Here is a 12,605-nt window from a genome sequence, read left to right on the forward strand (position 1 = left end):
AGGATATATCAAGCTTACGTAGTACGGATTACATAGGCTCTTAAAGTGAGACGAAATTACAAACCCGCGAGAAAGGGAAAAAGGCGATGCGTGAAAGCCAATGGAGGAGCGACACGTGGAAGCACCTCAAGCAAGCAGGTGATGCACCTACTTAGGGTCAAGTAGGTGATGTAGCTGCTTGGGGGAGGTGGACCCCGCTGCCACGTGGCAGCCCCTAATTGGCAGCATGACACGGTGGCCAATCATGGCTTAACACGTGTCATCCTTAGGGGCTGACACGTGTCACCCCTTGGGACCACCCATATAAGTGATATGTATCTCAAACTTCAGCTTGTTCATCAAAAATTTCCAGCAGCAACGTGAACAAAAAACCCTAAAGCTAAGGAGAGAAACTTGCGACGATTTTGAGAGAAAAATAGGTAAGTCCCATTTTCGTTCCGTAAATTAATTAATTAGCGTATAATACAATGATATGGAAGTATTAGTAGTATAAAATTAGGATTTGGTGCAGCAAAAATCAAACAGCAAGCTGCCACAACGATTCAGCACGTAAAAACAATTCCGAGGCGCGATTTCGGCAAGTTTTAGCCAATTTCGGGAAAGGTAAGTGCTTCCCCTCTAATTTGAAGTTTATGATGTTAAATTATGGTGTATTACACACCTTAGGAGCTGCTTGAAGTTGGGGAAAAGGTTTGAAAAGTTCGGCGTTCAAAATAAATGAAGTTGGAATCGCTATAGTTAAGTTGTTGTCGAAATAAGGTGTTGTACGCGTAGGGGTTGCTGCTGGTTATGTTGTGGCGTGTTGCAGGGTCTAAAAGTTCTCTAAATGATCTGGTGGAGATTCTGGTTGTAGATACATGACCCTCCGCTTTTGCAATCAAAGAATTCGTGAAAGAAAAATTAAAAACTCTAGTTTTGGTATCTTAGTTTCGAGTGAATTGTTGGGGTTCATATTGAGTAATTTTGTCGTAATATGTATATGTATGGGCTGCTAGTTGAATTGTTGGTTGGCTGCAGGTGATAAGGACATGGTTGGGAATTCGGATAGGGCACATTATAGGGGAGGTGCTGCCCGATTTTCGTTAACATCTTAACTAGTTAAGGAACTAGTCGAGAAGGCGAGCGAAGGGATGAATGTTATGAATACTCGTGGGTAGTCAAAGTTGCTGAAAAGTCTAAGGTTGTTAATACTTGCATTACTTCCATGTTAAATAGGTTTCGAGGACAACGACGTGGACGTGATTAAGAGAAGTCCATACAAGGTATGTGAAGCTTTCTTTTGGCGTATTTTTGGAATAAGTATGTAGAGCTATTTCTCTTTTCTTTTGGCATGTCCTAGATATAAGTTATAAATGATATGAATATGATATTTGGGATTTAATCCATTCGTAAATGCCTGAGTATGAGTCGAGACTCTTGTTTACTTTTTGATATTAGAACTCCTGTAATAGCTGAGTCACTGCCTTTAAGTCTTCTATGTGATGGAAACTAGTACATATAAAGCCTATTTCTTCTCTCCTTTAGGATGACTTAACTTTTAAGTGAAATGATATATGATATGGGTTTAGAGGTAATTCCATTTATGAACTCTGAGGGTAACTCGTGACTTGTAGTCACTTCTGACCATTTAGAGTCTGAAAGTAGTCAAATCATTATTCCTGAGCCTTCTATATAGTGAATAGTAAGTGGAGATACAAGCTCCTTTCCTTGAAGGCTCTGAACGATCAATGTCTCTGATTGCATAACTGTGTCTCTGATTGCATAACTCTGTCTCTGATTGCATAACTGTGTCTCTGATTGCATAACTATGTCTTTGATTGCATAAGCTATGTGGCATTCTCTTGATGCATGTCTGTGATTCCTGAGGCCCCAACTGATGTAAGCCTAATGACATCTAGAGGGCACTTCGGATAAGTACCTTCCTGGTCTTCAGGTGACGGTTCACTTGACAGTTTCATCGAGTCTCAGATAAGGACTTAGTTGCATATGGTTTCTCACTACTCTACTTGTGCATACTGTAATCCTACTTTCTTTGCGTCCTACGATGGGTCGGATATTATGTTAGGCGCAGTTTTACTACTTCTTTCACCGCGTCTCAGGCCGGATGTGTATAGTTCCACGCATGAGGAGACGATGTCGTACGTGAGGTGTGATATATGTTATATGGTATGACGATACAATTATTCACCGAGTCTCGGGCCAACTGTAATATGATAGTAAATGTGGTGAAATAAGGAAGGAGCATCGAGTCCCTCCTTAGAGGGCCGGGTACGTATGTATATTATGATGGTACGCTATAGACGTACACCACTCCATTCACCGAGTCCCTCACTAAAGGGGCCGGATACTTTATGTAGGCATGCATATGAGATTAGAGTGATACAGTGTGACCCTGAGCCCCGCAGTGAACCGGGTGTAATACAATGATATACTTGGTAAGATTATACCATATACGATGATATGATACCGTATGTGATGATATGATGAAATAAAATGCATGATGATACGATGATATGTGAATATGAAGAAATGATTATGACACTGAGTTCACTAGAGGGTCGGGCATAGTATATGATGATATATAGGATTACGTGTCCTAAAGTGCAGGTACAGTAATTTGTTAATTGTTACACTTGTCCCTTGCATCGTTATTTCAGTTATGGTCTCAGTTATGTGTTGTTATGCTTTATATACTCAGTATATATATCGTACTGACCCCCCGTACTCTGGGGGGCTGCGTTTCATGCCCGCAGGTACAGATGTTCATTCTGGAGATCCGTCAGCTTAGGAGTTCCTCTCAGCTGTGTCGGTAGTGCTTCACTATTCTGGAGCCTAAATTTTGATGCTGGTTACTTAATGTATACATTTGTACATTCAGAGGTACGGCAGGGGCGTTGTCCTGCCATATGTTGTTGTTACTATTCCTAAAGGTCTGTAGACATATGAATGTGGGATGTTTGTGAGCTCGTTTCAATTGTGCCTATATGGCATTTTATGAGTATTGTTTTTATGTTACAGCAGCCTTGTCGGCTTGCATTCCTTTATGTGTTATGAGACGAGTGAAGGAGGTCATACGTACATGAAAAAGTTTTAACTCATTTGTTTTTTTTTTGTGAGTAGTATCCCCTTGTTCATAGTTCAATATGACTATAACAGATAGGTAGGTATATGGGGGTCCAGGTCGGACCCCGGTCGCGGCCTACGGGTTAGGTCGTGACAAATCAAAACTTTATATAAAATACAAAATAAAGAGAAATCATGAGAGAACTACAAAAAATAAATAAATAATGCAACATCATTTTTATAATCTTAATCATTAGAATATTTTAAAAATATATGAAATCAATGCACAATTTTTTGAGCTCTTGTCGACATCCACTTCCACAAGCCACAATCAACGTTTAATAGCCTTCATCTTATTCTTCAAGTCACATAAGAACGTCAATATAATAAGCACGGAAAACATGACAACTTAAAATGCTAATATGCTCATTTAACAAAGTTTTACAATAAATCTCTATTTTTAGGACTATAATATAGAATACAAAATAATGTCATGAATATGACTATTAATTATTTTGGGTGTTATAATAATAAAAAGTAATGGGAGATGAAAATAAAGACCATTAAATTTTACATTAAAGAAAATTAAAAATGATCTTTTAGCTTCTTAACATTGCATATTTAACATAATTTTGAAAGTTAAATGAGTGATTTTTTAAATATGTTTAATATAACACATAAATAAGGAAAAATAGAAAAGACCTCAAAAAAATTTATAAAATAATTGTAGTTCGCCAAAGATAGGTGTCATATCACTTATTTTTAATTTTATTATTATACATAAATATAAATTACTATTATTCTCTTGCAGTATATTTATCATGACGATCATTGATGAACTTTTTTATATATTGTCTCGATTATATTTCAGACTTTTTTTTTTCAATATCATTTTATTGTAGTGGAGAATTAAGCGTCCTATTCTACAAAACGATCACCAAAACTCATATAAAGGTGAAAGTAGAATAATTAGAAAAGTTTGATGAAAAAGTTTATTTGCACAATGATTTGACTTCGTTTTTCCTACATGATCAAGTAATTATTTTTAATATAGCACATAAATAAGGAAAAATAGAGAAAAGTTCCCAAAAATTAAAAATAAATTTGTTGTTCTTGGCCAAGAAGAGGTGTCATATCACTTATTCCTAATTTTGTTATTATACATAAATATAAATTGTTATTATTCTCTTGCAGTGTATTTATCATGACGATCATTTGTAGAGCCTTTTTCTATATTATCTCGGATATATTTCGAACATTTTTTTTCTATTTTCAATATCATTTTGTTGGAGTGGAGAATTAAGCATCCTATTCTACGAAACAATCACCAAAACACATATAAAGGTAAAAGTAGAATCATCAGGAAAGTTTAATGAAAATGTTTATTTGCACAATGATTTGACTTCTGTTTTCCTATATGATCAAGTATATTTTTCTATAGCTAGCTTTTCTTCTTTGTTAATTTTTTTCACTTTTTTAATTAAGCTTTTTGGTCTTATACGATTTATCTTTGTATTTGCTATTTGTTCAACATTTTTAATGACAGAATATACTAAAATTTGCATTACTTGAAATTCTTGTCAAGTTTTTACAATAATATTAATGTAATAAAAATATGACTTACACGTACATAAAAAAAAGAGAAAAATAAAAATAATTATGCCTTTTCGCCAATAATTTTGTGGGGGCCTGTTTAGATTTTTTTCACTAAATTGTTGGATTGAAGTTCTATCCGTTGATCAAAAGATCAATATCATGAAGAAGATGAAATTTTTTTATTCAACCAAAAAAACAACTACAAGAAAGTAATCAAATCTCATATATGTAAAAAAAGAAGAAGCTAAAAGCAATGTATAAGCTATAAAATATTTTATATAAAGTTATACAAAAATTGTGATTCTTGGCCAAAAAGATGAGCAAGTTTCACCTATTTAATCTCTAACGTTACTATACATATAATTTGATCATCTCTTTTGTAACAAAATTTCTAATGCCTCTATTTATAGGACAAAAATATGGAACACCAAATCATCTATTAATATAATTTAGGAGTTATGATTGTTAAAAATCATGAGAGTAATAAAAATAAAGACAGTTAAGTTTTTAGATTAATGAATAAATTAAATAGTAATTGACACATTCATTGTTGTATAATAATAATAAATAAATAAATAAAAAAAGGTCCAAAAATAAAAAATAAAAAATAAGATCATTGACAAAAAAGAGGTGCCATGTTTCTTTTCTTTTATCTAACTTTATATAATATATAAATTTGTCAAATTACCCAAGTAACAAAGGTACTGAATTTTAATCTCACTATTGTTCGTTATCAAAAAAATATTCTAAACTATTTGGTCCAGCCACTAAAGTGGACCTCCAACTCCACTTCAACCACAAGTCCCACTGTCTTGATGTAGCCTACCTATACCTAAGTCCATTTTGAGTTGACTTTCACAATCAAGTTGACCTTCTGAAAGTTCCTCTCTTCTATAGTAGAAAAAAATAATAATGTGAAATTAGAAGTAGTATACTTTGGTAATTGAATTTTGTTATATTCCATCGCTAAATAAAATTAGCATAATTTTTTTATTATTTAACGGCAAAATTTGTTTGGTCAGTAATTCTTTATTTTCTAGTAATGAATTTACAGATGGTCATAATAAATTATAATATTAAAATGTATCACTTTAGTGGTAGAAATTAACAACAAAGTGGTCAATTATTCTTGATCTAACTCATATAACCAAAAATCTCATGATCATCACTAATTATCCATCACCAACTCATGATTTACAATGTTATTATTTTATTACTTTGCTATTTAATTTATGAAAGAATTTTACATTTATAAATAGTTGTGTTTCTTTTTATTGTGTTGTAGTATAAAAATTATGTGTGAAAAAATATTTTATTGTGTAGTGAGGTTGGAGTAGTGAAAGAAGAAAAATTCTAAATCTGTAATTTTTTTACTGTACAAAATAGAATAATTTTATGTTGAAGGAAGATGTTTTTTTTTTACAAAGTTTTGAACTATTTAATTAAGCCGGAGTTATTTAAGTTATATGATGTTGTTGGATTATAACAAGGCTTTGGAATAAAATAAAGCTTAGAAACGGATAAAAATGAAAATTATGATAAGGCTATTGCAAGAACCAATTTCAATCCCCTATAGCATACGTGGAGGGTAAAAATGGTGGGAGGCCGGGGTGGGGGGGTGGGGTGTAATTATTAATAGATTGTTTTTGCAATTTTTAATATGAAAATTGGATGTGTTAATTGATAATGGCAAATAGAAATCTTTTGGCTAACAACAGGATTATGAACGAGATCATTTTTACAATGAAGAGTGAGTAATTAATTAGTTGTTCTAATATATATATATATAGCATTTCACACTTTTAATAAAACTTTTTTGATAATGTGTAATTCTTTGGACCAAAGTATTCATAAATGTCGGATAATTTTGTGGAGTATCAACATTAGTCAGTAATAATGTTGATTTTGTCTCATTCCTTCAAACTTAAAAGATATGATGTGCTCACCAATTCCTTCAAACTAGTCTTGGTAAGATAATTATTAAGACAATGATGTGATCACCCATTCCCTCAACTAGTCTTAGATAATTATGTGACCAATTCCTTCTACCTTATCCTTTTATCTTCATGTTTGGCTCTGCAATGATTCCTACCACATATTTATTTTATAAGTTCCCATATTATCTCAAATCTCTATAACGCAAATTGCCAATTTCCTAATTTTATAACTAAAAGATTCGAAAACCATCGTAATTGCTCCAATTTGTTTTTTGACTAAATTTAATACTTCCTCACATAATTGAAAGAATTGTGAAAGATTAAAATACGTACACAAATCGAACACGAAATGTAATTTATACGAATATAATTTTATATCTAAAGACACATTTCACTCTCGTAGAAGCAATTCTTGTTGTAATTGGGGCCACCCCCTAACAACTTGTCTAAAGACTAACTAAAGAGAAAGTGCAGAGTGCTCCAACTATACCCTACGGCACCCATTCGAATTGGTTTTTTTCATCAATCATAATGCTTCATAATTGGATTGGGCAATTGGCATGAGTTAAATGGAAGTACTCTCATGGCTAATTCCTTTTTTTCAGAAAAAAAAAATATTGGTTGATCTCTTCCCTTCTCTCTAACTACCTAGAGGGAAATAATAAGAGATAAGTATCAAAAACATCTAAATTATCACATTTTTTTGAATTTCATATCTAAATTATTTGAATGGTAAGTTTCCTATTCAAACTATCACTTATTAGTTTGAAAAACACACCTATGTATAATACACTCTCTCTTTTATTTAAAAAAATGTTGCCACTTGACATTGCACATAAATAAAATATTTCACCTTGACAAAATAAAACAAACTTTTAATATTAGTTAAAAGTTAAAGATTAAAGTTTATTATCCAAGAAAAAATTATTTTTTGAAAAATAAAATTTAAAATATTTTTCTCACCCAACTCTACCACCTCCCTCCCACCCAATCCACCTCGTCCCCCACCCCCACTTCCGACAATCCTCCTCCCTTTTATTTTTTAAATTTCTTTTATAAAATATTTTTGAAAAATTCTGACTCCATCTCTTCCCCCAATCCTTCATAAAATAATTGATATTATTTTATTTTAAAAAAATTCTACCCACCCCATTTAACCCTCTGCTCTTAACTTATTGTTATTTTTTAATATATTTTTCTCATTTTGTGTTAGATATATACATATATTTTTAGAAAAATATTTTTTTCTACTTACATATCAAATATAACAAAAATAAAATTTTTATTTTAAAACAAGTCTTGCATCAAATAAAAGATACATACATACATACATACATACATACATATATATATATATATATATATATATATATATATAACACAAAATGAAAAAAATTGAAGAAAAAGATTAGGTGGGTGGAATAGAATTGTTTCTTTTGAAAAATTAAAACAAAAACTAAATTATTATATGGGTGGGGGGAGATGAAGTAAGAATTTCTTTAAAATTTTTACAAAGAAAATTATAAAATAAACTAAAAATTAGGGGGGGGGGTTTACGGTGAGAGGAAGTGGTGGAGTGGGTAAAAAAAATATTTTATATTTTATTTTATAATATTTTTTGGGGATAGTAATACTTTAGTATTTAACTTTAATTAATACTAATAATTTATTTAATTTTTGTCAAGGTGAAATATTTTATCTATGTGAAGTGTGATGTGATAATTTTTTAAAAAATAAAAAAGAGTATAGTACACACACCATAATGAGTGTGTAATAAAAAAAAAGTATGTTTCTCAAACTAATAAGTGATAGTTTAAGTATGAAACCTACACTATTAATAATTTAGTATGATAGTTGAGGTGTGTTAACACTTATCTCAAATAATAATGCACATACTTGTTACATCATCATGCATCATGCTCATCTATTATCACACCATCAAAAAAGTTGTTGTCTTATCCTTTTAGAACCTCACATATAAAATTAGAGTGAATATATTGTTGTTGTTGGTTGTCTTCTATTATCATTTTAAAAAAAAAAATGGGTCCACTGCCCTTCCACTCTTGTATTACTTATTCTTACATTAGCATTTTACTACATGTGTTCTATTTTCTAATCCTGATCACTTATAATACAAAAATTGGACTTAAAGAGAGACCTTGGTTTAGCTATGAACTAACTTTCTATGCTTAATTAAAAACAAAAACTTGCCAATGACATCTTTGATGGTTGTCAATATTGCATTATTTTCTATATGTAGTACTTGATGAAATTGTTAGCCAAAAGTTCATTAAAAAATGGTTGCACGTGTAACTACAATCCCACTAGGATACTAATGTGTATTTTAAAACAAATTAAAAGAAGATATCAAATACAAGCTTGCTTTATTAATCAGTTGCCATCTTAATCCAATAATTAATTTTCTTCCCCTCAAGGGTCACAGTTGCTTAAATAAATTTTTATATACACCTTGTTTCACGTTGAAAATATTGGGTTCTAGATGGACCCAACTAAATAGCTACATCCTCACTTGGTTCAGTATTTACAACAATTGTAATATTATTGTTCACAACTTAATTTCTATTTTAACTTATATGGAAAATAAAATATATTTAATTTACTTATAAATTAAATAAGGATGAATTCACATGTAGTTTGAAAGAGAAGGTTCCTCCTAAAGTGTTTACTATTAAATTAGTTTTAACATCGATCTTAAAAGATGGATGAAGTAGGTCAAATACTTATCTTGGAATGTAACTATGGACATTGGACACAATAGGGGGTAGGACCACACACATGTAACACATGGTTAGTGTAATATAGTTAGAAGTAGATCAAGAAAAAACTACCATTTTGGTTATACCTATTTTTGATGGGTGGTTCCAAGAATATAGTCATTGACTGGAAATATTCCACTCATGATTTTTTGGTTTTATTTCATGAAATGCATGTTGCCGTATTTTTCGGTTAAGGTTTTCTTTAAATTAAAAGAGGAATAGAATATTGAAAGATGTTGTGCTTTGGAGATTAGGAGCTCCGTTGATTGGGGATTTTGATTTCACGTCGTTAGTTATTGATGATGATTCAATTCCTTATCTTATTCTTTATCTTATGATCTTCTTCTTCATTTTTCTTTTCCTTGATACTATATATAATAAAATTTATTTATTTATATTTATTTTCTATATTATTATAAAAGCACGAATATAAATGTTGATTGACTAAAATATTCACTAAAAGTTAATTTACTTATTTACTCTTTTAAGTTGAAATTATTTACTCTTTTAAGTTGAAATTTCCTCCATCTGAGAAATTACTAATGAGTATAAATGTAATTTTGTTCTAGAACTAAACAAAATATATTTCTATTAGGACTAAGTTTATTGCAAGATACATATTAACCTATTACTACTACAAACTGAACATTAAATCTATTTCAAGTAAATTACGAGTAGAAAATTTCTACACGTTTTATAATATTGATCGATCAAAATATCTATTAAATATTGAAAGACTTTTATATCCTTAATGAGTAAATATTTACTAGTTATAACTTTAGTTAATTTCAAAGTCCTACATATTTGCATGGTAATTAAATAACAATCATTTTAAAAAATAGTAAATAACAATTTTATCTATTGTAGAAAAATAGTAAATGATAATTTTATCTTAGAGTCTTTCAATAAAGGATAAAATGTTCAATCAATAATTCAGTGAGCTACAACCTCCCGTCATTAATCTTTTTTCCTAAATTCAAGATTATTCGAGACCAAACTCCTAGATTCCAAGTCGAATCAGGGTCAAATCTTAATTTGATTGTTGGATCTTGAGTTATAAATCGAGGTAAGATTTCGGATGGAGTGTCAAGGTTGGGTCCCGAATTAGATGTTAGGGTGGGATTTAATGTTAGGTGTCGGAGTTAGGTTTCAGATCGAGAGTCGAGGTTGTGTGCTAGATCAAGTATTGAAGTGGGTGTGTAATCGATTATCGGCTTTGAGTGTAGGTAACAGATTTCGGTTCGAAAGTCGGATCCTAATTCGAAAGTCGGGTCCTAAATCAAAACTTGGAGTCGGGTCCTATGTCGAAAGTCGGGATTGTTTCCTAGGTCAAATTCGGGGTCAGATCTCGATTTGCAAGTCAGATCCAAGGTTTGATGTTGGGGTCGAATCTCGAGACGAAAGTCGGGCCGAATCAAGAGTTGGAAGCCGGGGTCGGTCTCATGTAGGATGGTAGGGTCGGGTGGGGTCAGATTTCGGTTCTAAAGTTGGGAGCAGGGTCGAATCTCAAATCGGAAGTCGGATCCCAATCCGAGATTCGAATTGGGTCCTAGATCCGGAGTTGGTGTCGGAAGTGTGGTCCCGAATTAGTATCGGGTGTCAGGTGTCGAGGTTGAATGTCGGGGTCAAATTTCAGTCGTGTCCAGAGTCGAATATCTAGATCGGATCTCGATTGAGTCTCGAATCGAGTCCTAAAACGAATGTTGGATCAGCAAATGGTCGGGAGTTAAGGTCAAGTCTTGATTCGAAAGTAGAGTCCCGATTCAGGTGTCGGATGTCGGGGTCGAGTTTGAGTCGAGTGTCGAAATAGGACTCTAAATTAATCATCAAATATTTTTTATATGATAATTGATAGGAAGTAACGTACAAATTATGTTCGTAGACATTAGTATTGAATAAAACACGAAAGATACTGTGATTCTCGATCCCCTTCATGTCACTAAGTTATTAGTACAGTTCTAGTAGAAAATGGTTGCTAAACAAAACAAAAGAGAATAATTTGTGTCCAGGTTGGAATCAATCTATTGTTAGTATTTAAGCATCTTATTCTAATGGAAAGTTTTATGTTTTTTTTAATAACGATAGTGTCCAACTCAGCTTATGCACTTAATTTGTTTAGTGAATAATTAGTGCTTTCCATTAATATAGATATGGAATTCTATTTCCAAATTTAGGCAGAAAAAAATTACCTACGTAATACTTTTGTCATTTGAAATTCGCACTTTAATCTCTCAATATGGTATTTATCCCATTATTCTATCAAAAAGAATTATTCCCTCCATTTCTTTTTAGTTGCCATGATAAGATTTTGCATATCGTTAAAAAAAATTTAATTAAGAGAGTAATTTGACAAATATATTTCTTATTAATTTTTTAATTTTTATTTATTTATTTACGTGCCTCTTAATTCTAAAATAATTAATAAGAAGGATAAAGCTGAAATAAAATAATTAACTGTAACACCCCAATTTTTTTCGCCAAGACTCGAACCATTCTTCATGTGCGTGTAGGATCTAACTCAGTGACTTTTACTTGTATATATGAGTTAGGATTAATTCCTAAGTATTTGAAGTGTATTAGATGTGTTTTAGGGTCATAAGGAATCCCTAACACCAAGCCGAGTCCAAAGAATTTCTATCGGCTAAGTTTTCCGATGAGTCCATATAAGTGTCAATTTCAAACGACCATATATCCTAAAATATAACGAATTGGGTATCCTGTGACCTATAAAATTAAAGGTCTTTGAGTCTTCTTTCCAACGCCACCAAGTTGTCTCATTTGGAGTTCGGAGTAAAAAGTTATGACCATTTTACTGAGATGCTCTATCCTAACAGAAGTCCGCGATGGATCCGCGATGTGAAGAGGACACGGACTCCACTGCCTAAGATGAACGACCCCCCCTTATTTTTTAAGGGTATTTTTGTCCTATAACCCTTTGAGAAGTTATTCTAATGTCCCTAAACTTGTAGAAATCAGTTTTCCTCATTAAAAACCCTCTCATTCACTTCTAAACATCAACGCTCAAGAATTTTCAAGAAAGTATCAAGTTAGGGTTCTTTTTCAAGATCTTTAACAAGGTAATTCCTTCATAGATTTCAAGCTTTCCAAACCAAACTTCTTCATCTATTTATGAATCGCTAAGAGAAATCTTCAATCCTAACCATAGAGTTTTCAAGAAAACAAATCTATGAATTTCAAGAAAGGGTCTCTTAATTGTTCTTCTTCAAGTTAA

At 31.8% G+C, this 12,605-nt stretch overlaps 1 long non-coding RNA gene across 3 annotated transcripts; it reads left to right on the forward strand.

Moving 5' to 3' along the window:
• The first annotated feature begins 341 nt into the window (after nucleotides 1-341).
• On the forward strand, nucleotides 342-3,110 carry LOC129874469 (uncharacterized). Of its 3 annotated transcripts, none has more exons than XR_008762900.1 (4): nucleotides 342-419; nucleotides 500-603; nucleotides 1,018-1,262; nucleotides 2,754-3,110. It is a non-coding gene; the product is annotated as an uncharacterized LOC129874469 (long non-coding RNA). The 3 variants fall into 3 exon arrangements; XR_008762901.1 differs by having other exon boundaries at nucleotides 1,216-1,262; XR_008762902.1 differs by having other exon boundaries at nucleotides 349-419; nucleotides 512-603.
• Nucleotides 3,111-12,605: the final 9,495 nt, after the last annotated feature.

Source organism: Solanum dulcamara, chromosome 11 (assembly GCF_947179165.1).
Source record: "Solanum dulcamara chromosome 11, daSolDulc1.2, whole genome shotgun sequence".
Classification (NCBI taxonomy): Eukaryota; Viridiplantae; Streptophyta; class Magnoliopsida; order Solanales; family Solanaceae; genus Solanum; species Solanum dulcamara.